General features: G+C 36.2%; 1 protein-coding gene across 3 annotated transcripts in view; it reads left to right on the top strand.

Annotated features, from left to right (window-relative positions):
- The window catches only part of LOC131492922 (uncharacterized), a 534086-nt gene that overhangs the window by 322638 nt on the left and 184220 nt on the right, over nucleotides 1-27228 (top strand). The window lies entirely within an intron of this gene.

Raw genomic sequence — 27228 nt, 5'->3', positions numbered from 1 at the left:
TGTACATATATATACCACATCTTCTTTATTCATTTATCTATCCATGGACGCTTGAGTTGCTCCCATATTTTGGCTATTGTAAATAATATTACATTAAATATACAGGATCATATATCTTCTTGCATTAGTGTTTTGAAATCTTTGGATAAATGCCCACTACTGGAATTACTGGATCAAATAGTAATTCTATTTTTAATTATTTGAGGAACCTCCATACTATTTTCCACAGTGGTTGCCCCTGTTTGCATTCCAACCAAGAATGTAAGAAGGTTCTTTTTTCTCCACATCCTCACCAACACTTGTTTCTTGTGTTTTTTATTTTAGCCATCTGACAGGTATGAGGAGATATCTCATTGTGGTTTTTGATTTCTATTTCCCTGATGATTGGTGACATTGAGCATCTTTGCATGTGTCTCTTGACCATCTGGACATCTTCTTTGGAGAAATGTCTGTTCGTGTCTTTGGCCCATTTTTTAATTGAATTATTTGTGTGTGTTGACTTGAATCAGTTCTTTATAGGTTTTGGATACTAACCTTTATCAGATATGTCATTTGCAAACATCTTTCATTCATTGAGTTGTCTTTCAGTTTTGTTGTGCAGTTTTGTCTTTCACTTTTGCTGTGCAGAAGTTTTTATTTTTATGTAGTCCCAATAGTTTCTTTTTGCTTTTGTTTCCCTTGCCTCCATAGGCATATCTACTAAGAAGTTGCTATGGCTGTGTCAAAGAAGTTACTGTCTGTGTTCTCTTCTAGGATTTTTATGGTTTCAAGGCTCATATTTAGGTCTTTAATCCATTTTGAGTTTATTTTTGTGTATGGTGTAAGAAAGTGATCCAGTTTCATTCTTTTGTCCAGTTTTCCCAATACCATTTGTTATCTTTTTCCCATTGGATATTCTTTCCTGCTTTATTGAAGATTAAATGACCATACAGTTATGGGTTCAATCCTGGGTTTTCTATTCTGTCCTATTGACCTATGTATCTATTTTTGTGCCCATACCATATTGTTTTGATCACTACAGCTTTGTAATATAACTCAAAGTCCTAAATTGTAAGGCCTCCAACTTTGCTTTTCTTTATCAAGGCTGCTTTCATTATTTGGGGTCATCTGTGTTTCCATACAAATTTTAATATTGTTTGTTCTAGCTCTGTGAAAAATGCTGTTGGTATTTTGATAGGGATTTCTTCAAATGTGTAGATTACTTTGGATAGTATAGACATTTTAATAATATTTGTTCTTCTAGTCCATGAGCATGGAATATCTTTCCATTTCTTTGTGTCGTCATCAATTTCTTTCATCACTGTTGTATAGCTTTCAGAATAAAGGTCTTTTGCCTCTTATGTTAGGTTTATTCCTAGGTATCTTATTATTTTTGGTGCAGTTGTAAATGGGATTGATTCCTTAATTTATCTTTCTGCTGCTTCATTATTGCTATACAAGTGCAACAGATCTGCACATTGATTTTGTAATCTGTGACTTCACTAAATTCATTTATCAGTTCTAGCAGTTTTCTTGGCGGAGTCTTTCAGGTTTTCTATATATAGTACAATGCCATCTGCAAATAGTGAGTTTTTCTTCATCCTTGCTGATTTGGATGCCTATCCTGTATGATGTTGAATTAAAGTGATGAGAGTGCACATCCTTGTCTTGTTTCTGACCTTAGGAGAAAGCTCTCAGTTTTTCTCCATTGAGTATGATGTTCACTGTTGGTTTTTCCTATATAGCCTTTATTATATTGACCTATGTTCCATATAAACCTACTTAAAGATTTTTCTGCATCTATTGAAATGATCATGTGAATTTTATCCTCTCTCTCATTGATGTGATATATCATGTTGACAGATTTGCAAATATTGAACCACCCTTGTATCCCAGGAATAAATCCCACTTGATTGCGGTGAATGATTTTTTAAAATAGTGTTCCATTTGGTTTGCCAGCCAATATTTTGTTGAGAATTTTTGGATCTATATTCATTAGAGATACTGGCCTGTAGTTCTTTTTTTTGGTAGTGTCTTTATCTGGTTTTGATATCAGGATAACGCTGGCCACATAGAATACATTTGGAAGCTTTCCTCTCTCTTCTCTCTTTTTGGAATAGTTTGAGAATAATAGGGAATAACTCTTCTTTAAATGTTTGGTAAAATTTGGGGTGCCTTGGTGGCTCAGTCACTTAAGCATTCAACTTCAGCTCAGGTCATGATCTACTGGTTCATGGGTTTGAGCCCTGCATTGGGCTCTGTGCTGATAGCTCAGAGCCTGGAGCCTGCTGCAGAGTCCATGTCTCCTTCTCTGACCCTCCTCTGCTCACTCTCAGTCTCTCTCTCAAAAATAAATAAAAGAATGGGGCGCCTGGGTGGCGCAGTCGGTTAAGCGTCCGACTTCAGCCAGGTCACGATCTCGCGGTCCGTGAGTTCGAGCCCCGCGTCAGGCTCTGGGCTGACGGCTCGGAGCCTGGAGCCTGTTTCCGATTCTGTGTCTCCCTCTCTCTCTGCCCCTCCCCCGTTCAAGCTATGTCTCTCTCTGTCCCAAAAATAAATAAAAAACGTTGAAAAAAATAAATAAATAAATAAATAAATAAATAAAAGATTAAAAAAAATGTTTTAATAATGAAAATAAATAAAGGGTAAAATTCACCTGTGAAACCATCTCGTTTTAGACTTTGTTATAGGCCCCTTCTGATTTTTGTATTTACGAGGTTCAAGCTTGGCAGGTCTTCTGTGGAGATATGTTGTCACATTTCACATGGACATGCTGGCAATGCAGCTTCTGATAGTAGGAAGTGGGCTTGGGGAACTGCAGAGGAGCAAGCTCTGCATGACTAATAGGATACATGGATGGAACCCAGGTGGAGCCTGGGCCAGGCCTGGTGGGATCAGCACCTGGACCAGACATGATGCCCTCACTGATACTGTGGTGAAACCCAGCCTAAAAATCACCACATGAGTGAAAATCATGGCCTTGCTTATGCATAGCTTTGTATACCTCCTCAGAACACCCGATCCTGCTTTAATGCTTATCACCCAGGCACAGAACCTGTTGATATGAAGCCTTACCTGCTGCCTCTGCATCTTCCCTCTTTAGGAAAACCCTTCTTTGCTGAAAGGATCCCACGGAGATATTGCATACACGAATCTTTTACAATTACTACTGACACCATCAACCTCTAAGTAGTATATTTTGAGGGTTCAAAACCTGATATAGCATTCCTAAATATCAGTGCCAGATACTAAGATTTTGTTATTTCAACCGAGACCAACTGCTGGGACTTCAGCTTCTTTAAATGGAAACTCCTATTAGAATGCGGTTTATAAACATTTCATGCTAGGTTTTATCTGTGTATAAGGAGAGTACATATTCATGGGAAAATTTGTGACAAGGTAACTTTTAATTGCCTTACTGAAATATATATTTCTTGAATGAGACTACTTTTTTATCTTGGAATTTTATCATTGGTGCTATGAAAAAGACTAAAACATATTAGATAGTTGACATGTATTTGTATAATGGGTATACATTGATCATTTTATTAGTGTTATGGCTGTTCTTAGTGTTAATAATCACCCCAGAATATCACTCCTACACAACATCATCTGCTTAGATTACAAGATATTCTGATTATTCCTTCCTGGGTCATCCACCTTCATATGTGCATAAAGATTTTAAGGGGCGCCTGGGTGGCTCAGTCGGTTAAGCATCTGACTTCAGCTCAGGTCATGATCTTATAGCTTGTGAGTTTGACCCCCGCGTTGAGCTCTGTGCTGACAGCTCAGGGCCTGGAGCCTGCTTCGGATTCTGTGTCTCCCTCTCTCTCTGTCCCTAATCCACTCGCATTCTGTCTCTGTCTCTCTCAAAAATAAACATTAAAAAAATTTAATAAAAAAGATTTTAAGGCATTTATTCTGTGTGAAATTTCAGGCCTTCCTACTCAGGTCTTCTCTCTGAACACAAAACTGCAACATATCCTCATAAATCTGAGAGCAATAAAAGTAGCCTAAACAAAGTTGGAGGAAATTATACATTTTAAATGCAGACTATCATAAAAGAAAATGGTAGTGAAAGTTACAGATATATTTTTATTATTGCAAATTATTCATTTGCAAAATTGAATAATACAGATCTGTAGCAATCATTTCAAAACAAAGAACAACAAAAAAGAGAAATATAAACGCCCTAAGGAGGAGGAGTAAGCAGACGTAAAACACACGATGATGCAACATTTCCCAGTTCCTTTCTAAAGAACTCTAAAACCCAAAAGGGGACAAAGGTAGCATAAAATAAGAAAACCCAAGACCAGTATCCTTTAATATCAAGACCCTAAATCTTAAAAAAGAAAATATCAAACATAATCCAGCATTATATTGAAAGAATAGTGAGAAATATACAGAGAATGAACATATGATTTGATACTGGTTAGTCTATTATTGTAATATAATTTATCACAGTTTAGGGTTAAAGAAACTAAAGCTATTTATATAAACCTGGTATCCAAAAGAAGTAAGCATCAGATTAAAAATAAATCACACCTGAAGATATCAAGAGACTTCAGTACATACACATTTAAAACATCTGTATGTTATCCTGGGGGTAACTACTGACATCAATTTGCTTTTATATTTTTAGATAATTTTCTGTGCAACATACATCTATCCACATGTGTACATGTGTCTATAACAGTATATGGTCAATTATTCTCTATTTAGCTTTTACTGTGCAACAAACCACTCCAAAACTTTGTTGTTTAAAGTAATATGCATTTAATATTGCTCGGGAATCAATGAGTAATGTCAATGAGGAATGACAGTAGGGTGGGCTCTGCTGAACTTGGTGGGACTTTCTTGCATGTTTGGAGATTGCCCAGCTCCAGTCTGGTCCAGACTCTTCTTTGTGCTTACACTCACATTGTTACATTAAAAGATGGATACACACAAGGAGGGGAATAATTGAAGCAACAGTTTTAAAATAAACGATATAGGGGCACCTGGGTGGCTCAGTCGGTTAAGCGCCCGACTTCAGCTCAGGTCACGATCTCGCAGTCTGTGAGTTTGAGACCCACGTCGGGCTCTGGGCTGATGGCTCAGAGCCTGGAGCCTGCTTCTGATTGTGTGTCTCCCTCTCTCTCTCTGCCCCTCCCCCATTCATGCTCTGTCTCTCTCTGTCTCAAAAATAAATAAACGTTAAAAAAAATTTAAAATAAACAATATAGTTCAAGAGCCAAGGAAGACTACAGTATCATATCCATGTATTCTGATAAAATTTTGATGAAATTTGATGCCCATGTGAAGAATAAAAAATACTTGATGGGCCAGGAAAAGAATATTTCCTCACAATGATAAAAGATCTGTAACTCTGCCAATAGCCACTAACATAATTAATGATAAAATATTTCATGAATTCCTACTAGAATTCAAGACAGAAATGCTTTCTATCATTATGAGGGAAAAATTGAGTAGACTAATAGATTGCTAGGGCACCCTTTCCTCTTTCCTCTCCTACCCACATCCCAAGGGCTAATGGACCATAATTTAAGCTGATGATTTCCAGTGCTGTTTTGATTAAAGAGTGCAAAGGAGATTTCCTAAGGGGTGAGTTATTAGTAAGATGCCAACAAACGGTGGGGGGGAGAGTGTTTCTGGGGTTGGTTCCTTTAACAGAATGGGATCTTGGCAATAATGGTGACAGTAGCACTGTCAGCAGCCACTTAGAATAAAAAATTAGGTTAATTCTAATGATGGTTTGATTTGTCATTCAGTATGCTGTATCAAAGGAAGGTCTGGAATTCCATTCCGTTAAATAGGAAACATCTGACGTTATTGTTTATGCCATTGCAAATGAAGGTTAAATAGCCCTCCTTTGAAGATTATTGTTTTTTGTCGTGATGATACAGACACAAATTTTGGTGGAGCACAGTGTTATGATACAGAGAAATCTGATACCTAATAAAGAAACCTTCACAGCAGAACCATTTTTGGAATGAGCTATGGGACACATATAATTCATAATTGGTATCCTATCAATTTTCAAACTTGTACCAATCCAAATATAAGGTATAATTGTAGAAATTTACATATGTTTTATGTGCACACATTTAGAGTAACCATAAGCATTCATGATGATATAAATGATGAATATACAAATGTACATTAGCATAGCAGTACATGATTTCTGTCTGTGCTGCCCATTATCACCAGGTTGTTAAAATCAGTTGAACCTTTAAAACTCAACTTTTTAAATCAATCTAAATCTCTTTAAATAGCATTGAACTATTTTCTGTACATCGGCCCTCCATACTGTGGCTGCGATTTCTTTAAAATCCATGGGAATGTTTACTCAAAAGCTGTAATAGGTTTTGTGGTCATCCTATTCAGAATGCCAAATGATACAATAAAAACAAACAAACAAAAAACCCTAGATCAATTGCAGTGAAATTTAAACATCCAGAATTATATTATATATGATATTATATATAATATATATTATATATAACATTATAATATATATTATATATTATTCTTTGAATAAGAAACATATCGTCTCAATATGGGGGAACAACAAACGTATCCTTTGTACATATACATATAATACTACATAAATTTTGTCACATAGAGACCAAAATTAAAAATATTATTAGATGAATGACTCCAATAAAGAGATTGCAATTATGAGTGCTAGAAAAGATTTAGGAATTATTGGTGATCAAACAGTAAATTAATGGTCTATAAGAAATAAGAAGGAAAGAAATAAGGAAAAGTACCATATTTCATGGACTACAACCTCCATGTTTTCCACGTATCAAAACTTGTGAAATTTAAATGAATCTCATAACTGTTTTTAGCCAGGAAACAGCCATGATGTAGTTGTCCCTGCTAGGTTTTGCTCAACTTGAACATAGCTGTTCATGCCATCATCATATCAGTTAGCTAAGTGCGCTGTTAGTGATACATAAGTGGAGTTAAATTGTTGTGTGAAATGTCTTCTAGAACAACTAATATGATTTGAAGACAAAGTGAAAAGTTTTATGCGGAAAGGTGTAGAAATACAGCATTAACTTAAAAATTGGATGTCCTTAAAGCCAATATTTGTCACTGGAAGAGTGACAGCCATCTCATATTTCCCTATTTCAAAGCAGCAAGGTAGAGCTATACAGGACATAAGAAAGGAAGTTGTTCACTAGTAGATGGAACTATATTATTTTAAAATTATTGTTAAGACTTTTTTAACAGAATTTTATTATTTTTTGTTACTGAGTTGCATTCATAGGTATTGACTATATAAGAGTGCAAATGAGGCTTGAGAGATTATCAGTTCCCTCAAAATGTTGTAAGAAATTTCAAATCTAAGAGGCATATGGAACATTTATTCAAAGGTACTGTTGTAGATTAATTGGAAGCACTTTTTAAACATTTTTTTAGAAGGAGGGGTGTCTGGGTGGCTCAATCAGTTAAATGTCCAAATTTGGCTCAGGTCATGACTTGCTGCTGTCAGCACAGAGCCTGCTTCGGATCCTCTGTCCCTGTTTCTTTCTGGTCCTCCCCAGCTTTTCTCTCTCTCCTCTCTCTCCCTTTCTCAAAATAAAAAACATTTAAAAAAATTTTAGGAGATAAAACAGCAGTTGGTCTTATAATTTATATCATGTTTTCAGAATTGATGTAAAGTATATCCATAATAAACCAGGCCAAACTGTAAACAATAACAACAAAATATAGGGAGGTAATAGTGCTGACTCTAGAATGTTGGGGAATATGTATATAGTAATTGCCTTTTACAGAGGACTGTATAGCTATTGATAACTTTAATATATGAAATATATTTGCATAAGAAAAATTAAAATTTGGAGTTATTTCAATTTTACTAAATTCTAAATATTTTCAAATGTTACTTTCTTTTCCCTCTATGATCCCTGAAATATTCAAAACTAAATTTGAATTGGCCAGTATCCTGACTACAAAGAGATCACTCAGAAAGGGTGATTTGTGAAAGTATTTAGAATTTATGTTTTGAGCAATCCCTATCAAAATAACACCAGCATTCTTCACAGAGCTAGAACAAACAATCCTAAAATTTGTATGGAACCAGAAAAGACCCTGAATAGCCAAAGCAATCCTGAAAAAGAAACCAAAGCTGGAGGCATCACAATTCTATACTTCAAGCTGTATTACAAAGCTGGAATCATCAAGGCAGTATGGTACTGGCACAAAAACAAACACATAGATCGTTGGAACAGAATAGAGAACCCAGAAATGAACCCACAAATGTATGGCCAACTAACATTTGACAAAGCAGGAAAGAATACCCAATGGAATAAAGACAGGCTTTTCAGCAAATTGTGTTGAGAAAACTGGATAGCGACATGCAGGAGAATGAACTTGGACCACTTTCTTATACCATACACAAAAATGAACTCAAAATGGATGAAAGACCTAAATGTAAGAGAGGAAGCCATAAAAATCCTCAAGGAGAAAGCAGGCAAAAAACTCTTGGACCTCAGCTGCAGCAACTTCTTACTCAACATGTCTCCAGAGACAAGGGAAACAAAAGCAAAATCAACTATTGAGACCTCATCAAGATAAAAAGCTTCTGCACGGTGAAGGAAACAATCAGCAAAACTAAAAGGCAACTGATGGAATGGGAGGAGGTATTTGCAAATGACATATCAGATAAAGGGTTAGTATCCAAAATCTACAAATAACTTATCAAACTCAACACCCCAAAAAACAATCCAATGAAGAAATGGGCAAAAGGCATGAATAGACACTTTTCCAAAGATGGCTTACAGACACATGAAAAAATGCTCAACATTACTCATTATCAGGGAAACACAAATCAAAACCACAATGAGGTACCACCTTACACCAGTCAGAATGGCTAAAATTAACAACTCAGGCAACAACAGATGTTGGCAAGGATGTGGAGAAAGAGGAACCCTTTTGCACTGCTGGCAGGAATGGAAACTGGTGCAGCCACTCTGGAAAACAGTATGGAGTTTCCTCAAATAATTAAAAATAGAACTACCCTACAACCCAGCAATTTCATTACTAAGTATTTATCCAAAGGATATAGGAATACTGTTTTGAAGGGGCACATGTACCCCAATGTTTATAGCAGTCAACTGCTATCAACAATAGCCGAAGTATGGAAACAGCCCAAATGTCCACCGACAGATGACTGGATAAAGAGGATGTGGTATATATGTATATAATGGAATATTACTTGGCAATCAAAAAGAATGAAATCCTGCCATTTGCAACAATGTGGTTAGAACTAGAGTGTATTACACTAAGAGAAATTAGAGAAAGACAAATATGACTTCACTCATATGTGGAATTTAAGATACAAAACAAGTTAGCATAAGGCAAGGGAAGGAAAATAATATAAAAACAGGGAGAGGGACAAACCATAAGAGACAAATACAGAGAACAAACTAAGGGTTGCTGGAAGGGTTTTGGGTGGGGACATGGGCTAAATGGGCAAGGGGCATTGAGGAGGGCGCTTGTTGGGATGAGCACTGGATGTTATATGTAGGTGATGAATCACTGGATTCTACTCCTGAAATCATTATTGCACTATATGCTAACTAACTTGGATGTAAATTTAAATACATCAATTAAATAATCAATTAAAAAAAAGAATTTATGTTTTGAAGGTAGGGCCAATAGGATTTATTGATAGATTGGATTTAGTTTCTGAGGTAAAAGATTAAAGATAAATCTAAAATTATGTTTTCCTAAGCAAATAAAAGAATGGGTTTGCCAGTATGTGAGATGGTGAATGATAAAAGAGAGCAGGTTTTGAGAGAAAGTCAGAATTTCAGTTTTACATCTATTAATTTGAGATGTCTATTAGACCTCTGAGTAGGCATGTTGTAGGTTTTGGATATAAGGATCTCACATTGAGGTGGTGACATAAACTTTGGAACCATCACCATAAAAATAGTATGTAAAGCCTTGATAATAGAAAAAAATCACCTCAGAAAGAATATATAGGAAGAAAAAGTTTCAAGTGGAAACTCTGGTCCATGCCAACATGTATAAATCAGGAAGAAGAGAGGAAGGAGCAAAGGAAATTGGGAAACAGTGGCCATTGAGGCAGAAGGCAAACTAGGGAGCTTGGAGATAGGATTCAAGCCACATAAAGAAAGTGTTTTAAAACAGAGGAAGTCATGAAACATGTCAAATGGTAAGTAAGATAACAACAGAGAAAACTGATTACAGTATAACAAAGTGGAAATCATTGGTGGCCTGAATCAGCACACTTTCAGGGGACGGTTGGATATGAAAGCCCATCCAGAGTAGATTTCAGAGAGAAGGGGAGACAAATTTAAGAGAATAAAGACAATTTTCAAGAGTTTTACTGTAAAGGAGAGGAAACAATGTGAGGAAGTAGCTAAACAGATAGGTGCCCAAGAAAGGGTTTTGCTTTAAAAACTTAGATGAGAAAACAATAGCACGCATGTGTTGATGGGAAGTAAAAAGTAGAGAAGACATAAATGGTGGTACGGAAGAAAGGAGAAAATCTACACGGAATGACATCTAATGTGCAAGTGGAGAAGTTGACCTTTGGGAACCTTTTGTAAAGATGTTGATAGTAACCAGAATGAAAGCTGAGGGCATGAGCACAGACACCTGTGACTGAGGAGGAGTCACAGGAGGAGACACCTGTGGAAGTTCTCAAAGTTGTTCTTTTCTTATGAAACAGAAAGCTATGTATCTGCTGAGTAAAGATGGGAAACACATGAGCAAATGATTTTGTTCCCCAGAACATGCCCTTGACAACATATTCTGTTTTCTCCACTATGTATGACAACAAGCTTGCTAACTATATCTTATCATTTATATGTTGCTTCTTTCTTTTGTCTCATTCATTGTTCTTTACATCTGTAAAATGGAGATAATAATACATATCTTAGAATATTATTATGACATGTAAAGTTAATTTGAATAAAAGTGTATAAAAGTACCTAGAACTTGCTCTGCATAATGCAAACAAAATATTTTCTTTTTCTTTTTTGCCATTTAAATCAAGGGGAGTCCTCCTCCTTACTGAAATTTATATCGTCGTATAAAACAGCAGTCTGAGCTCTTGTGAGCAAATGAGGACTCATCCTGGTTCTTAATTAGTGATGCACACCAGGCCAGTTATAATTAAATACATACTTCCTGTCAGTTGTAGGTTAACTACATGGTTCATGGCATCAGACAGTAGGAAAAGCTTTATGAATGGTGTTCTCAAGTGCACTGTGCTTTACCATATAAATTTATTGCCGGGAAGAAATTGCTCCTGGCAACATAATTATAGGTTAGAAGGAAAAGAGGGGGCAAACACTTCAACATACAGCATATGCCATGACTGACACAATGAGGGTTTGACAGCCTGGCAGGAATCTATACCAGTATGACTGGCACACCATGACTTCTGATGCCACCTTTGTCTCTATCATAAATTATTTCATTCATAGTGATTGGATGATTGATTTTTTTACCATGGACAATGACCTTGCTGTTGGAATAAGGGACCTAAGGTGAGGAAGATGAATCTATTCTCAAAAAACAAAACAAAACAAAACAAAACCAGAATTCTTGAAATATCATTGTGAGGGCTCTGTCCCTACACCTGAAACTTAGAAATGCTTCAAAGAACTTCCCTCCTCTGGCTCAAATTTGTTTGAGAACTAGGAATTGGAGAGAAGAAATGCACGTGGCAAGAGATACTTTCTTCCATCTGTGGACACAATGGGAACATAATAAGGAAGGGAGCTGAAGAGGACCCCTTTCCTGAGAGTGAGGATGTGGTTAAGAATTTTTGCAGTGCCTAGGTGACAGTTATAAAAGGAGGAACTATTTAAGACAGTGACAGCCCTAATCCAATGAAATCGAAGAGTAATTGAACCAAAGCTTTATCTTACAATCTTATGTCAAGAGTATGTCATGGGAGGAGTTCAGGACTTTCTAATACAGGTCTGTTTTTTCTGGACAGTGGGCAAGTAACTAGCATATAACATATCCTTACCCACACCTCAAAGCTGACTCACACTCCATTTAAAATATCATACTTTTTTTCCCCCTTCTAATATGAAGCTTGGATTTTCTAACTATCGAAAGCATTGATGGTGATGCATACAGGTCTTAGCAAAACAGATAGTGCTGGTCTGCCTCTGGTACTTGACAGCAGGTAATTGCTTTCAATCACTGTAAATGACATCTAATAAGACTAGATTCCAAACCAGGAAAAAGAAAAGACTGGAGATAGGATTCATGTAGATGGTATATCTGCTGGGTGGAACTGACAGCCATGAGAACATTTCAAATGATGGTGGTCAAACTCTACCAGCTCTTGAAGAACAGTCTTCCTCTATGTCTGTCCTATCTTTGTGGCACCACAGCTGAATTCCAGAGACATTGTTTTAATTAACATATTTTTCCTGACTCCTAGACTAAGTCTAGGGGAAAGGATTATAAAAAAACGTTTCTGGGGGCGCCTGGGTGGCTCAGTCAGTTGAGCGACCGACTTCAGCTCAGGTCATGATCTCACGGTTTGTGAGTTCGAGCCCGTGTCGGGCTCTGTGCTGACAGCTCAGAGCCTGGAGCCTGCTTCGGATTCTGTGTCTCCCTCTCTCTCTGCCCCTCCCCCACTAATGCCCTGTCTCTCTCTGTCTCAGAAATAAACATTAAAAAGATTTAAAAAAAAAAAAAAAAACGTTTCTGACTGGAGACTCCCAGTCCTACCTTTGATTTGTAAGAAGCTTAGAAGTCATCACTCCCGTCCTTACAAGAAAAGCTGGATAGACTGAAAACCAATGACTTTCTTAGATCCATTGGAAAACTGCCATTGCAGGGCAAATGGCTACCCTGAAATCTGGAGAGACAATTTCATCCAAAGGGACACAAGTGAGATATACTTTTTTAGAGCTATAAACCGACAGGAACACTTAAATATTACATTTAATGGATTTCTGGATACTGAGTGTAAACTAATGTGACCATGAGAAACTCATGAGAACTGCAGTCCTAGGAGGGGTTTATGGGCTCTATGTCCAGGACTACCACCCTGTTCTCACAGTGATTTGAAGAAGATCCCTTCTTGGATCTGATAGGGAGAGGAGAATCATTGTTTCACAACAATCATTGTGAAATAAGCCAGAATATTCTTCATAGTAAAAACTTATTCTGTATGGAAAAACACTTCACAGAAACTTATCCCACTGGGGCAAAGGGCAGTTATATGACTCTATCCCCCTCTAGCATTCCTAGGCACCTAAGAGGGAAGGAGGGAAAGACACTTGCAAAGATCGCAGCCCAGGGACACCAGCTCACTAAAAGATGGAGTTTAAGTCATTAAGTTATAGAACATCTCCTCCCCCACATGTAACCATCACAACAACAAGCCTCTAGCATAATAATGGTGGATTATAGCCAAATTGCTTCAAGGTGCAAACTCTATTTAAAAGGTGTTCTTTGGGGATCCTGAAGTTAACAGGGAAGAGAAATACAAAGACCCTAGGGAAATTTGAATTCTCTAGTTCCTCCAGATACAGAAAACACTAACCATAGACCGTCTCCTAAACAGATTAGTTGGAGAGTTCAACTCTCCTCTTTCAGTAATTGACAGTTCAAGCAGCAGAAAATCACCTAAGGATATGTCTATATCTATATCCATATCTATATATAAATAGATAAACAGCACTATCAATCAACATGATCTAATTTATATTTATAGAAACTGTATCCAACATTAGAAAAATACACATTCTTGTTTCAGGCTCACATAAAACATACCAAATTAGACCACTTTCTAGGTTAAAAAAAAAAAAACACCTTAATAAAATTTTTAAATTTTGTATTAGAATAACATATATACAGTATAAACCCACAGGCTACAAGAAGATTAAACTAGAAACCAGTAACATGATGATTATAAAATCCCCAGATGAAACAGTACATATGTGAATAATACAATTTGGCAAGAAAAAAAATCTCAAGAGAAATTTTTAACATATTTTGAGCCAGGGGCACCTGGCTGGCTCAGTCTTTGGGCTTCCAACTCTTGATTTCTGCTCAGGTTATGGTCTCTTGGTTTGTGGGAATGAGCCCCATGTCGGGCTCTGTGCTGATGGTATGGAAACTGATTAGGTTTCTCTCTCTCCCTTTCTTTCTGCCCCTTACCCACTTACATGCTCCCTCCCTCCCTCCCTCCCTCCTCTCTCTCTCTCTCTCTCTCTCAAAAATAAATAAACATTAAAAAAAACATTTTGACATAATGTTTGACATAATAAATGACAATGCACCTTATCAAAATTTGTGGCATGCAGCTAAAGGAGTGGTTAGCAATTAAATGGATTAAATGTGTATATTAGGGGAAAAGAGAAAGATCTAAAATCAATGTCTTAAATGTCTATTTTTGGGAACTAGAGAAAGGAGATGATTTCAGCATAAAGCAAACAGATAAAAAAGAAATAATAAATATTAGAAATCAGTTAAATTGTAAACAAGAAAACGAAAGAGAAATACAATGAAACTGAAAGGTGATCCTTTGAAAATACCAACAAATTTGATAGCTTTTAGTCAGGCTAATCAAAAACAAAGAGAGAAAACACAATTACCAGTATCAGAAATTAAAGAAGACTCTTTATTACTGATCTTGTGCATATCAAGGCTAATAAATAGTATAAAGAATGCTATGCCCACAAATTTAATAATTAGATGAAATGAACCAATTCATTAAAATATACAAAACTACCAAAACTCGCACGAAGGTAAGTAAATACCAAAATAGACCTCTATCTATGAAATAAATTGAATCAATCAATAATAACTTTCCAGAAAAGAAAGCACCAGGCCCAGATGGTTTCACTGATGATTTCTATCAAACTTTTAATGAAAAAAAATGCAATTTGTCTAAAATGTCGTCCAGAAAATAAAAGCAAGGACAGTACTTTCTATGTACTTTTTAATGATGAGGTCAGCATACTAATGCCAAAACTAGATAACAATATTATAAGAAAATAAGATACAAACCATTATTTCTCACAAACATTAATATAAAAGATCTTCAAAAAAATATTATCAAATAGAATCAAGGATATTTAAAAATAATTATATGCCATGATCAAGTGAAAATTATTTCTGGCATGCCAGGCTGGTTCAACATTAAAAAATAATAATAAAAGTTGATATAATCCACCATATCAAATAGCTAAAATCATGTAATTTAACGAAATACCAAAAACATGGATCACATCTATTCACAGTGAAAACTTCAGTAAGGTAGGGATAGAGAGGAACTTCCTCGTCTTGATAACGAACATGTACAAACATCTATAGCTAACACACACTTAATGCTGAGAAACTGGGTGCTTTCTTCCTGAGATCAGGAACAAGCAAGATGACCTCCTTTACAAGTCTTTTTCAACCATGTGTGGGATGTTGTAGCTACTGGAATAATACAAGAAAAATAAAAGTTATATCGTCAGGGAAGAAAGTAATAAGAATGGCTTTGCTTATAGATGGAATGATTGTCAATGTGGAAAACTCCAAAGAATCAACAACAATAACAAAATACTTGGAATTGGTAAGTGACTATAGCAAAGTCACAAGATAAATCATCAGCATACAAAAATCCTTTGCTTTCTCATATCTGCAATGAAAAGCTGGCATTGGAGACTAATAAAAAATATCAATGCCACTTAAAAGGGCACAAAAATAATGTCATATATAGCTATAAATCTCATAAAACAGGTATAGAATCTATATTCAAAAAACTACAAAACACTGACAGTCAAAACCACAGTGAACAGTGAACAGTAATCTGTTTTCATGGAGTGGAAGACTATTGTTAACATTTCATTTCTTCCCAACTTGATCCACAGAGCAATCTCAATATCTCTGTAAGCTAATTTTTACTAACCTGACTGTCAAACTGATTCTAAAGTTTATTTGGGAAGGCAAAGGACCTAGAATTGTCAGCATAATACTGAAGAGAGTAATAAAGTTGGAGAAATCACACGAACTGATATCAAAACTTACTCTGAAGTTACAGTAACTGAGATGATGTGGTATTGGCAGATACACAGCCCAGAAACAGACCCACAAAAATACAGCCAAATGACCTTTAACAAAGGAATAAAAGTAACCCAATGGAGAAAGGGTAGTTTTTTTTAACAACTATTGCTGGAATCATTGAACATTCACTTGAAAAATCAAACAAAACATTAACCTTGTAACAAAACCTTTATCTTCCACAAAAATTAACTTAAATGGTCTATGGGCCTAAACGCAAAACACAAAATATGAAAAATCAGGAAGAAAACATAAGATAAAATCTAGGTGACACTTAGCTTTGTGATGAGTTTTTATATTTAACATCAAAAGCATGACACATGAAATTTTTAAAAATTGATAAATTGGATTTTATTAAAAGTCAGTACTTCTACTCAGAGAAGGTCCCCATTAAGAGAATGAAACAACCAGCTATATAAAGGGCAAAAAAATATTTGCAAAACACAGATCTGATTATGCTCCAAATATGCAAAGCCCTCATAAAACTCAACAGTGAGAAAATAAACCACTCCATTAAAAAAAGTAGGCAAAAGATATGAACAGACACCTTGCAAAAGAAGATATATAGATGGCAAATAACCATATGAAAACATTCTCAATATAATTTGTCATTGGGGAATTGCAAATTAAAACAACAATGAGATATGACCACACATTTATTAGAATGGCTAAAATAAAAGAATCTAACAATACCAATTACTGCCAAGAATGAAAAGCAACAGCACCTCTCATTGATTGCTGGTAGAATTGCACAATGATACAGCAACTTTGAAAGGCAGTTTGGCAGTCTCTCTTACATAGCAAACCATAATACTGCCATCTGACTCACCAAATGTACTCCTAGGTGTTTACACCACTGATTTGAAAAACCCTGCACACATGAAAACCTGTACATGAATATTTATAACAGCTTTATTTATAATTGCCAAAAACTAGAAAACCAAGATGCCTTTGAATTGACGAATAGGAAAACTGTTATATATCCATATAATGACATATTATTCAGAAATAAAAAGAAGTGAGCTCTTGAGGCACAAAAAAACAGATCAACCTTTGATATATATTACTAAGTGAAAGAACCCAGTGTGAAACAGCTACATGCTATGCATTTCAAATTATACGACGCTTTGGAAAACACAAAGGTATAGAGATAGTAAGAATATCAGTAGTTGCCAGATGTTTGGAAGTAGGAGTTATAGTTGAATAGGTGAAGCATAGTGGATTTTTTTAGGGCAATAAAACTATTCTCTATGATATTATAATTGCAGATACCTGGTCTCATGAATTTGTGAGAATCCATAGGACTGTACAGTACAAAGAGCAAATCTTAATGTATACAAATATGAAAAAACCATTTTGGACTTCAGGGAAAATTTGACAAAATAATCTGTGTTACACATTTATGAAACAACCCTACTTAAGGAGGTGTATGTTGGAGTAGGGAGGTTGGTTGCTGACCTAACTTTGGAAATGATGGAGTCTATACAACTAAAGGCAAAAGTAACTGTAGGTGAAGACTGTACCCTAGTTGATAGAGTTGTTTCCCATAGGGATATGGGTTAACAATTCTTTATTGCTATAAATGTATACTGGAATTGAACAATTAAGTAAGTGGATGAATAAGGTGGGAGCCAGGTTCTCACTGTTGGAATAGGAGTTTACAGATAAGCAAGGGGAGGAGGCTAGATTGGTCCATTTATTAACGGATTAGAGTTATAATCAATATGAACTTATGTCTAGCTAAATATGATTACAGTTACATATAAAAATGTTATAGATATGAGTAGATACACAAGTTAGTATGCACGCATATATTTCCTTGCTCTGTTACTGAGAGGGCCTAGTAGCAACAAGCATACCTGTTACCCAGATCTTGGTTTCTAATACCCTTGCCCAATAAAAGTAACTAAGGATCATTGGGTAAATGACTCTTCTGGCATTGAGGCAGGAAATATGCAATACAAACCAGGATATTTTGTAGTGTGTGAAATTAAAGAAGTGTTCAAAAAGAAAAAAATCCATGATGAGGTGAATTTTTCAAAAGGACACAGGGACCAAATTAAAGAGTTCCCATTGGAAAAGTTAGGACAATTTAAGTAACAAAATGTAAAAGGAGAATGAGATATAATCCAAAGTATAAACTATATATCCATTGGCCCATATAGGTATAAGTAAGCGATGACATAAAAATACATTGAAGAAAAGAGACAAATTTCACATGCAAAAGAATCCCAAATAATTTATATAGGTATTGCACCTGCTCAGAGATGGAGCATAACTCTTCATTCCTTAACTGTGAGACCTACATAGTGACAGTATGTACATACAATATGAAAAGGGAAGAAAGTGAGTTTACAATGAAGAAATCTGACAAATACTATCTCAAGCTCAGTGATCAAGGTTAACATCAATATCCATAAGTCAAACTGAGAGTATCTATTCTTGATGTGATGTAAATGGCATGTTACCTCTGTAGTCTTATGGTAAACCATAACCCCCATCTAATCATAAGAAAATCATCAGACAAATCCTAATAGAGGGACATTTCTACAAAATACCTGATCAAAGTTTCTCAAATTTTTCAAGGTTACTAAAAACAAGGAAAATCTTGAAAGAAACTGTCACAGTCTAGAGTTGCCTAAGGAGACATGACAAGTAAATGTAATGGCAGGAAAGAATAGAAAAAGGACATTAGATAAAAACTAAGAAAATCTAAATAAAGTAGGGATTCTGGCTAATCATTTATCAATATTGGTTTTTAATTATAACAAATGTATTTTATTACTAAAAGATGCTAATCATAGAAGAAACTGGGTACAGGGTATATGAAATCTCCCTGTACTATCTTCTCAATTTTTCTAGAAATCTAAAACTCTTTGAAAGAAGAATTATAACCAATTCCCACAAGAATATGAAATTTCAAGTGCTCAAATATTTCAATAACAAAAGAATTTGTATTTTCTGACACAGGTGTTAAAAAGTATATACAAAATATATTTGGAGAAATTAAGTGAACCACATTCTAATAAATATTTCTAGAATTCAAGATTTTTTTGAAAATCAAATTATGTGGAAGGAAGCTTTTAAAAAGGTTGGGAATTCTGTACATTTTTCTTAAAGAGAGAAATAAAGATTACCAAGAGTAGTTTGTTAAAATAGCTAGTGAGCATATATAATACACACATATGTACGTATATGTATGCATTTTATGGATAGATGGATAGAAGATTGACAGATGAAAAATAAAGAAACCTTTTTTATAATTTAGCCCCTAATTACCTAATTTATACCAAGTCCTTGCTTGATATTTATCTATCTTACTTCAGAGATTTGGAATTGCTAGGCTCATGGCTAGAAAGTTCCAGAAATGGGATTTTGAGAAAGTCTAATATGACTATAAAGTTATTACACTGTTATTGTTGCATTTCCTTTCCTTCCAAAGAGTATTAGCGAAATCTACCTACATCCTGCCATGAAGGCTGGTCAACATAGTTTCATGGCTGTTAGTCAAGAAAAATATTTTGTTCCTGCTATCACGTAAGCTTGTTTTGAGGATGAAATGAATATCATATATACATAATATATATGTATCATATAGTATATACATAAAATATATTCATATATATCTATTCAAGTGTATTCATATATAGTGTATACATGGTAAACAATAAGAGAATCTAGCTTTGGAATCTCTTTAATTACTATCTTTCTTGAAACTCTACTCTAGTGAAAATGATCTAGAAGCTATAACCTAAAACATTGTTTCAAAATATTATTAGAACCATGGCATACCTAGAAGACGGTATAGCGCTAATATTCCAGGAATATTAGGATACATACACAAGGCTTCCATTGTCCTGAAGGGCCTAGAGCCTTGATGCCCCAGGCCAAGCCCAAGTAGATGTAAATAGGATCAGGGCACACCTGAAAATCTGGTTTCTAGCAGGTTGAGGCAGGCCAGATAGAAAACTGCACTCTGAATACCTTGAAATTCTCCTCCCCGAAGCCTTTGATCACTTTATTCTCTACCTACACTGTCCCCCTCCACCCATGGCCTATCGATTTAATATCCACAATCCCAACTCCAATTTTCATCTTTTTGTGTTTCTACCTGAATACTTAAACATGCATGCCTTCTTCATTTTCTAAATTTCCACAGTATTTGCAAACATATCACTAATTAACTCTCATATCTTGACTTAAGTTTTTATTTATCTTCTTTATACATATTTTGTTTTTCCCAACAAAATAAAATTCTTGGAGGAAAAGAAAGCTTGTGCTTACACATCTTTGACTTCTTCATAGAACCTTAGCCTATAGCAGACATAAAAATTTTTTAAGAATGTTATTTATTTATTGAGATTTATTTTATTTTGAGAGAGAGAGAGTGTGCAAGCAGGGGAGAAGATAAGAAGGAGAGGGAGGGAGAGAGAATCTTAAGCAGGCTTCACGCTCAGCACTGAGCCCAAAGTGGGATCCCACAAACCTGGGATTGTTACCTGAGCCGAAATCAAGGGTCAGATGCTCAACTCACTGAGCCACCCAGGCACTCTGAGAATGTTATTTTAAATATAATCTCATGACCTTGAATTTAGAGCTGTGTGTGAAGAATATTTCAATGAATCATTGCATCATTACTTGTAAATGGAAGTAACTGGTCTAGACTACATATGTGGATACCAACCCTGCCCTCAATCCTTGTTCCAATAAACATCACAAGGGGCTTTTTAAAATTTCTATCTGCTGAAAATGTTTAGTGTACATGAGTGATCAAAAGTTTTTTCCAGTATGACTTTGATTCAGAATGTGTGGTTTTGATTTTCTGGATAAGAGGTGAATCATATGCTATAAAATTTCACAGAATTGTCTTAATATATAAGATCAGGTAGGATATATAAGATCAGGAAAAGGAGGTATTTTACCTATTGCCTAGAATGCCCCAAATCTGACAAATGAAGGACATGGCAAGTTGCAGATTAAAGTCATGACAAAATAGAGATAGCAGTATGGGATACACTTGCAACTTAGGTTCATGTGTCTTTCCAAATTGAAAGAAAAGAAAAGAAAAGAAAAAAGAAAAGGAAGGAAAAGAAAAGAAAGGGAAAGAAAGAAAAGAAAAAATACTGCAAAACCATAGCATTTAGGAATGTGGAATGTGTAAATCAGCCTTCATTAGAATGACAATCTGAGACTTTTGTTGTTGTTGTTGTTGTTGAAGTACAAACAAAAAAAATCATATTAGCATTTGCAGCATGAAATGTTATTAAAACTAAACCAGATGTTACATTCATATTCAAAGTTGTGAAGTCTTCTTCTCAGTGACAGTGCATTAGCAAACAAAGTAAAATAAACAATATGATAATGTTGGAATGTTGGGCTTGCTGCCAATAGAGGTAAAACTTAATCTCAAAGACAAGCACCCGGAGTGAGGAAACCAGAGAAGACTCTTACTGGTATTTAACTGAGGAAATCTAGATAGATCAAAATATAGATATGGCTCCAAGAAGAATGTTCTCTAAATTCATAAAGACAATCCACATTGGGTTTTATTCATTTGTTTTCTCTTACAGATAATCAGAAATTTTTAAAAAATACTCAAAATGAACCCTTAAGAACAACTAAAATTAAAGAATGGATTCTATGAGTTCAAAACATTGAAATACTTTTTATATGGCACTTTGTTTTTGGCTATATGTACTACCTGAATACCCCTGGGGCAAAGCAGCCTAGAGAGAAAGATGAAGACTTTGGCATCAAAACTCATTCCAAATCATGATATAAAATGTAATTGTAAGATAAAATCAAATCTCAGTGTTCTCAACCTTAAAATGGAAAAAAAAATTATAGGTAGGATAAAAGTATCTGAAAATGTTGTAATTTATGGAATGTGTCAAACCAGGTGCCTGGCACCCAATAGAGAGACACTAAATATTACCTATTATTTTATTGTTTTCAGTACAAAATCATAGCCAGAGAATGAATAGGAAAAGAACCAATTTAGCAGACAAATATGTAAATACACAAAAAACTTTCAGTGGCCACCACGCTTCCAGGTATCGCACTGGGAATGCCTCCTCTGGAACTAGCAAGCACTCAAGGGAGCAAAGCCGGAATATGTTGTTTTGTGAACTGATGCTCTGCTTTTTGTGTGTCGTATTTGGAAATATGTTACCATTGTGCTACAGTGTTGAATACTTAGCAAAGCAGTATTTTAATATTCAAGTTAAAATCCCCTTATGCATGCATACAGTTGGTACATGAATCTAAGGGAGATCAATGAGGAGGCAAAGCTGATTGTCAAGTATTGTCATGCTGTATTTGGAATTCCCCTGTCCTCTCTAGGCTTAGTTATGGTGTCAAGGTCATCATGCCTGGCTCTCTTTACTGCTGGGTAAAGTTGTTTCTCCAGAGACTCCTCAATCTTTTATTGAAATGGACACTTCTCTGGCATCCCCCTCCCTCAGTTCAACTGATAAGTAAGGGATTTATTTGAAATTTCTATTTTGATCACCCACACCAAGAATATGACAATCATAAACCTTAATGTAATTAACAACATCATCTATAACAACATTGAAAGCCTATGTAATGGGATCAAGGATCACACAATGAGTCGTGACACCGAGGCTTTTCTTTCCAGGAAGCAGCTTTATTTGTGCTGGCACAGGCTCAATTGGGTTTATACCTGAAAAACTGAGCCCCAAGAACAGGGAGGTGTAGACTTTTATAAATTTCTACTTCTTTGTCTCTCATACATGGTAACACACAGACATGCCTTCTGATTTGGTGGTCTCATGTTACAGGGTCATGAGGAATGTCATGACATTCAGAGTCCTGAATGTCTCTGTACAGACATACAGAGTCCTGAAGAATGTCACATATGCATATAGCCAGGTTGCCTTCTCTTATCTTGAGGTTTTTTTTTTTTTTCTCTCTCTCACCACATTCCTTAGGGAGGGGACTCTACTACACCTACACTGCCTGATGTACAAAACAGATGATAATTGTGCCAACGGCTAATATTTATAGAGTGCTTACTAAATGCTGGACCCCATTCTAAGTACTATGTTTGTACTAACTTATTTTGTCTTCCCAACAATCTCATGAAGTAAGGGTCTTTCTTATTCCTATTTTCAGTATAAGGCACAGAGATGGTAATGTAATTGATGACTGTAGGATTTTGACAACAGCCAGTCTGACTTCAGAACTTGCTGTCTTAGCCACTGTGTTATGCTCCAGTCATTGCATAACCCTTTAACACACTGCGGTAGAAAACAGTAGGGCTCACCAAAGATCTCTTCTGTTCTCTTACCTTCTTTAGACCTCTTTCAGTTAGGTGGAACTGTGTAACTAGTTCCAGCAAACTCGAAGAGGGCAGAAGTATTGGATGTCACTTCCAGGGTGAAGTATGGAAGAGCTGCACATCATTCTTCAGCAATGTCTTCTTCATTCCACCAACTGAGAAGGCCACATGTTCTAGATGGAGTGGCCACAAGAAGGCAGGGCCTCTCAGTCTGGGGCTTGAGCGGCTGTGTGGAACTGAGACACAATCCTTCCCACATATAGCATATATTAAATATGTGGCATGAATAAGAAAGAAAATAGTAAGAAATTATTACCTCACCATAGCTTAGCTTAATGCTAAGACACTTCCTGCTCTCAGAATTGAAAAACTATTTGAATAAAACAGCATAAGCTTTATTATCTATCTGCCTATCAGACAGATTTGGATGTGCAAAATATCTTACATTATAAATATCTGTGAAATATCATCTGACCATAATGAAAAAGTAAACAAATGAATAGAAAAGGACAAATTCACAAGCCCAGAAAGAAAAAAAAAAAAACTACCTACAGGGGCACCTGCGTGGCTCAGTCTGTTGAGCGTCTGACTTTGGCTCAGGTCATGATCTCACGGTCTGTGAGTTCGAACCCCACATGGGGCTCTGTGCTGACAGCTCACAGCCTGGAACCTGCTTCGGATTCCGTGTCTCCCTCTCTCTCTGCCCCTCCCCCACTCATGCTCTGTCTCTCTCTCTCTTTGTCAAAAATAAATAAACATTAAAAAAATTAAAAAAAAACTACCTAGAAATTTAAAACCAAAGGCAACAAATTTAATCTCAAACACAGTCCCTATTCTGTTAAAGAGAAAGTAGAAATAAATTGTATGTAGGATTTTAGCCTAGCATATAAATAGACTATTCAGAATCTGATTGCCAGGTCTCTAATATTTCCTCCTATATTTTCTATCTACAATGTGAAAATTTCCTTGACTTTCTATGAGCTTATTAATTGGATCTAAACTCACTCTCAGGGCACGTGGTGGCTCAGTGGGTTAAGTGTCTGACTTCGGCTCAAGTCATGATCACTCCGTTAGTGAGTTGGAGCCCCGCATCCGGGCTCTGTGCTGACATCTCAGAGCCTGGAGCCTGCTTCCAGTTCTGTGTCTCCCTTCTGTCTGCCCTTCCCCCCCTTGCTCATGTGCTCTCTCTCTCTTTCTCTCTCTCTCTCCCAAAAATAAACATTTAAAAAAAATAAACTCACTTTCAAACTATAAATACATATTTTTATTGATTTCAAAATTTTGATAGAGGTTTTTTTAATTCCACGAACTAATTTTTTTTCTTTTTATTATTACCCCCTCTTATTTTTTAACAGACTATTACTACATTTTGTGAATTTAATACCTTTTGTAATTTCTCTGAGGATGATGGGATTTTGGGGTGATGGTGGGGTTTGGAGCTGATGGCCAAGAAAGAATTCTTGAAGATATCTTTGGTGCAAAAAGGTGATTTTATTAAAGCCTGGGGACAGGACCCTTGGGCAGCAAGAGCTGCACTGGGGTTGTGAAGAGTGACTGATTACATACCTTCAGGTTGGGAGGGGGTTAGGGACAGTGTAAGTCTCTAAGGAATTTTGGAAGCAAAGTTTCCAGGGCCTTGAGGGGCTAGCTGTTATTAGGAAAACATCATTTATTACTGTTCAGTAAAACCTCAGTCATGAGACCCTTCAGATGTATATCAGGAGCCATATGCTTGGATTATAATTGCCAGCATATACTTGGGGGTTAAAGATAAAGGAGGTTTGCAAAGGAATTTCTATGTGTTTAAGGAGACTCACAGGATCCTGGGGGGATCAGGATAATTCCCTTTTGCCCCTAGCAAAGCGTCATCATGGAGGCAGCTGAGCTCCTAGAGGAAGGTCACATTGCTTGTTTCAAGGACTTGTCACTGTGCTGTAGGCAGTAAGGGAATTTAATTTTTCATTTGCCTTTGTTTCCCACATCACCATGGCAAGCACTTAAACCCCCTTACATCTTGATGAGGGTGATATTAGGGCTCCAGGAAATGGATTCTATAGGTTTCTGGAGATTAGGCTATGTATAAGATTGCCTTTTTCTTGCAGTTTACTAAGTTATCCATAAAGTGAAGGAGACTCCTGTTCTGCATGACTGTAATCTCTATCAGTTAATCATCTTTCCTTCCTTTCCCCTGTTCTTGGGCAGCCAGGAGTGTCTGAGGAATATCACACATATCCCGGGATGGGAGTGGGGGGGGATGTGGTGCTGTTAACCTATACTTTGCCCTCAGCTTGCCCTACTCTCCCTCATCAAGGACACTAATCAGACTTAATTAAAATCCCATTTGTTCTTAGCAGAATTTCTTGTGTCCTCCAGACTCAGGTGTTTGTTCATTTATGCTTTTCTTAAATATCAATTGATCTTTGATTTATTTTTTCACTAATCAGTATCATCTGATTTATATCATATAGAAATTCTTTAACTTTTTTTTTTTTTTGGTCTTTCAATGTTACCTTCTCCTGTTTTTGACACAATTGGGAATTTATTCTTCTTCCAATAGTATGTTGTTGTTGTTTTGATCCAGTGTGATGTCGGGAGAGAACAAAGTTCAACTTGTTTGCTCAGTTTACTATCTTGATGTAGAATTTTGCTTTTGACTCCTTTGAGGTGAAATTAATCCTGTTTTGTAACCTAGGGTTATCCTCAACTGATTGATGGTTCCAGCTCATTGGTCCAGACCTTACACCTGATCCTCAGTTATCATCTCTAACCAGTTAACTGCTGGATTCTAATGAAAAGAGAGCACCTACCAGTTCAATTTAGTGATGCCCCACTGATGAGGGAGTAAGGAAAGCTGAGGACAAAGTACAAGCTAGTACACCCCACCTCCCCACCTCCTGTGGGATATGGGTGATATTCCTCAGGCACTCCTGGCTGCCCAAGGACAAAGGAAATGAAAGAAAACAAATGGTTAACTGATAGAGATCACAGTCATGCAGGACATGAGTGTCCTTCAGTTTCCAAATATCTTAGTAAATTACAAGAAAAAGGTAATCCTGTCAATAGCCTAATCCCCAGAAACCTGTAGACTCAGTTTCCTGGATCCCCTAACATCACCCTCTCCTCCATAGTGATGTGGGGAAGAAAGGCAAGAAGGAAATAGCAGGTAAAATTAAATTTCCTTATAATCTGCGCCATTGACAAATACTTGAGGCAATTACAGAGTATTTCTCTGTGTTTCTCTAGGAACCCCCTACTGTCCTAATGTTAATGCCTTACTAGAGGAAACACAACCTTAGCTGGATAATAGCAAGCCTCACTCTCTTAGGAGTCCTCTTTAGCATATCAAAGTCCTTCTGGAGGCCTCCCTTTTGACTTTACCTCCCCCAACTCCAGAGTATATAACCAGTCACTCTTCACAACCCCAGTGCAGCTCTTTCTGCCCACAGGTCCCGTCCCTGTGCTTTAATAAAATCACATGTTTGCACCAAAGGCATCTTCAAGAATTCTTTCTAGGCCATCAGCTTTGAACCCCCACCATTTCAAAACCTCATCACCTCTAGCACCACCAATTGTACCAGGATGCGTTTTGCTCTGACATCATTGCCAACACATTTTTTAATAATTGAAATATTTGGTAATAGTTTTTTAAAGCTTTTATTTAAATTCCAGTTAATTAACATACAGCATAATGTTAGTTTCAGGTGTACAATATAATGATTCAACACTTCTATACAACACCTGGTGCTCATCCTGACCTGTGCCCTCCTTAATCCCCATCACCTATTTCACCCTCCCTTGCATTCACCTCCCCTCTGGTAACCATCAGTTTGTTCTCTGTAGTTAAGCCTGTTTCTTGCTTTGCCTCCTCTTTGTTT

Source organism: Neofelis nebulosa, chromosome 13 (genome assembly GCF_028018385.1).
Source record: "Neofelis nebulosa isolate mNeoNeb1 chromosome 13, mNeoNeb1.pri, whole genome shotgun sequence".
NCBI lineage: Eukaryota > Metazoa > Chordata > Mammalia > Carnivora > Felidae > Neofelis > Neofelis nebulosa.
This window is presented reverse-complemented; position numbering and strand designations above follow the sequence as displayed.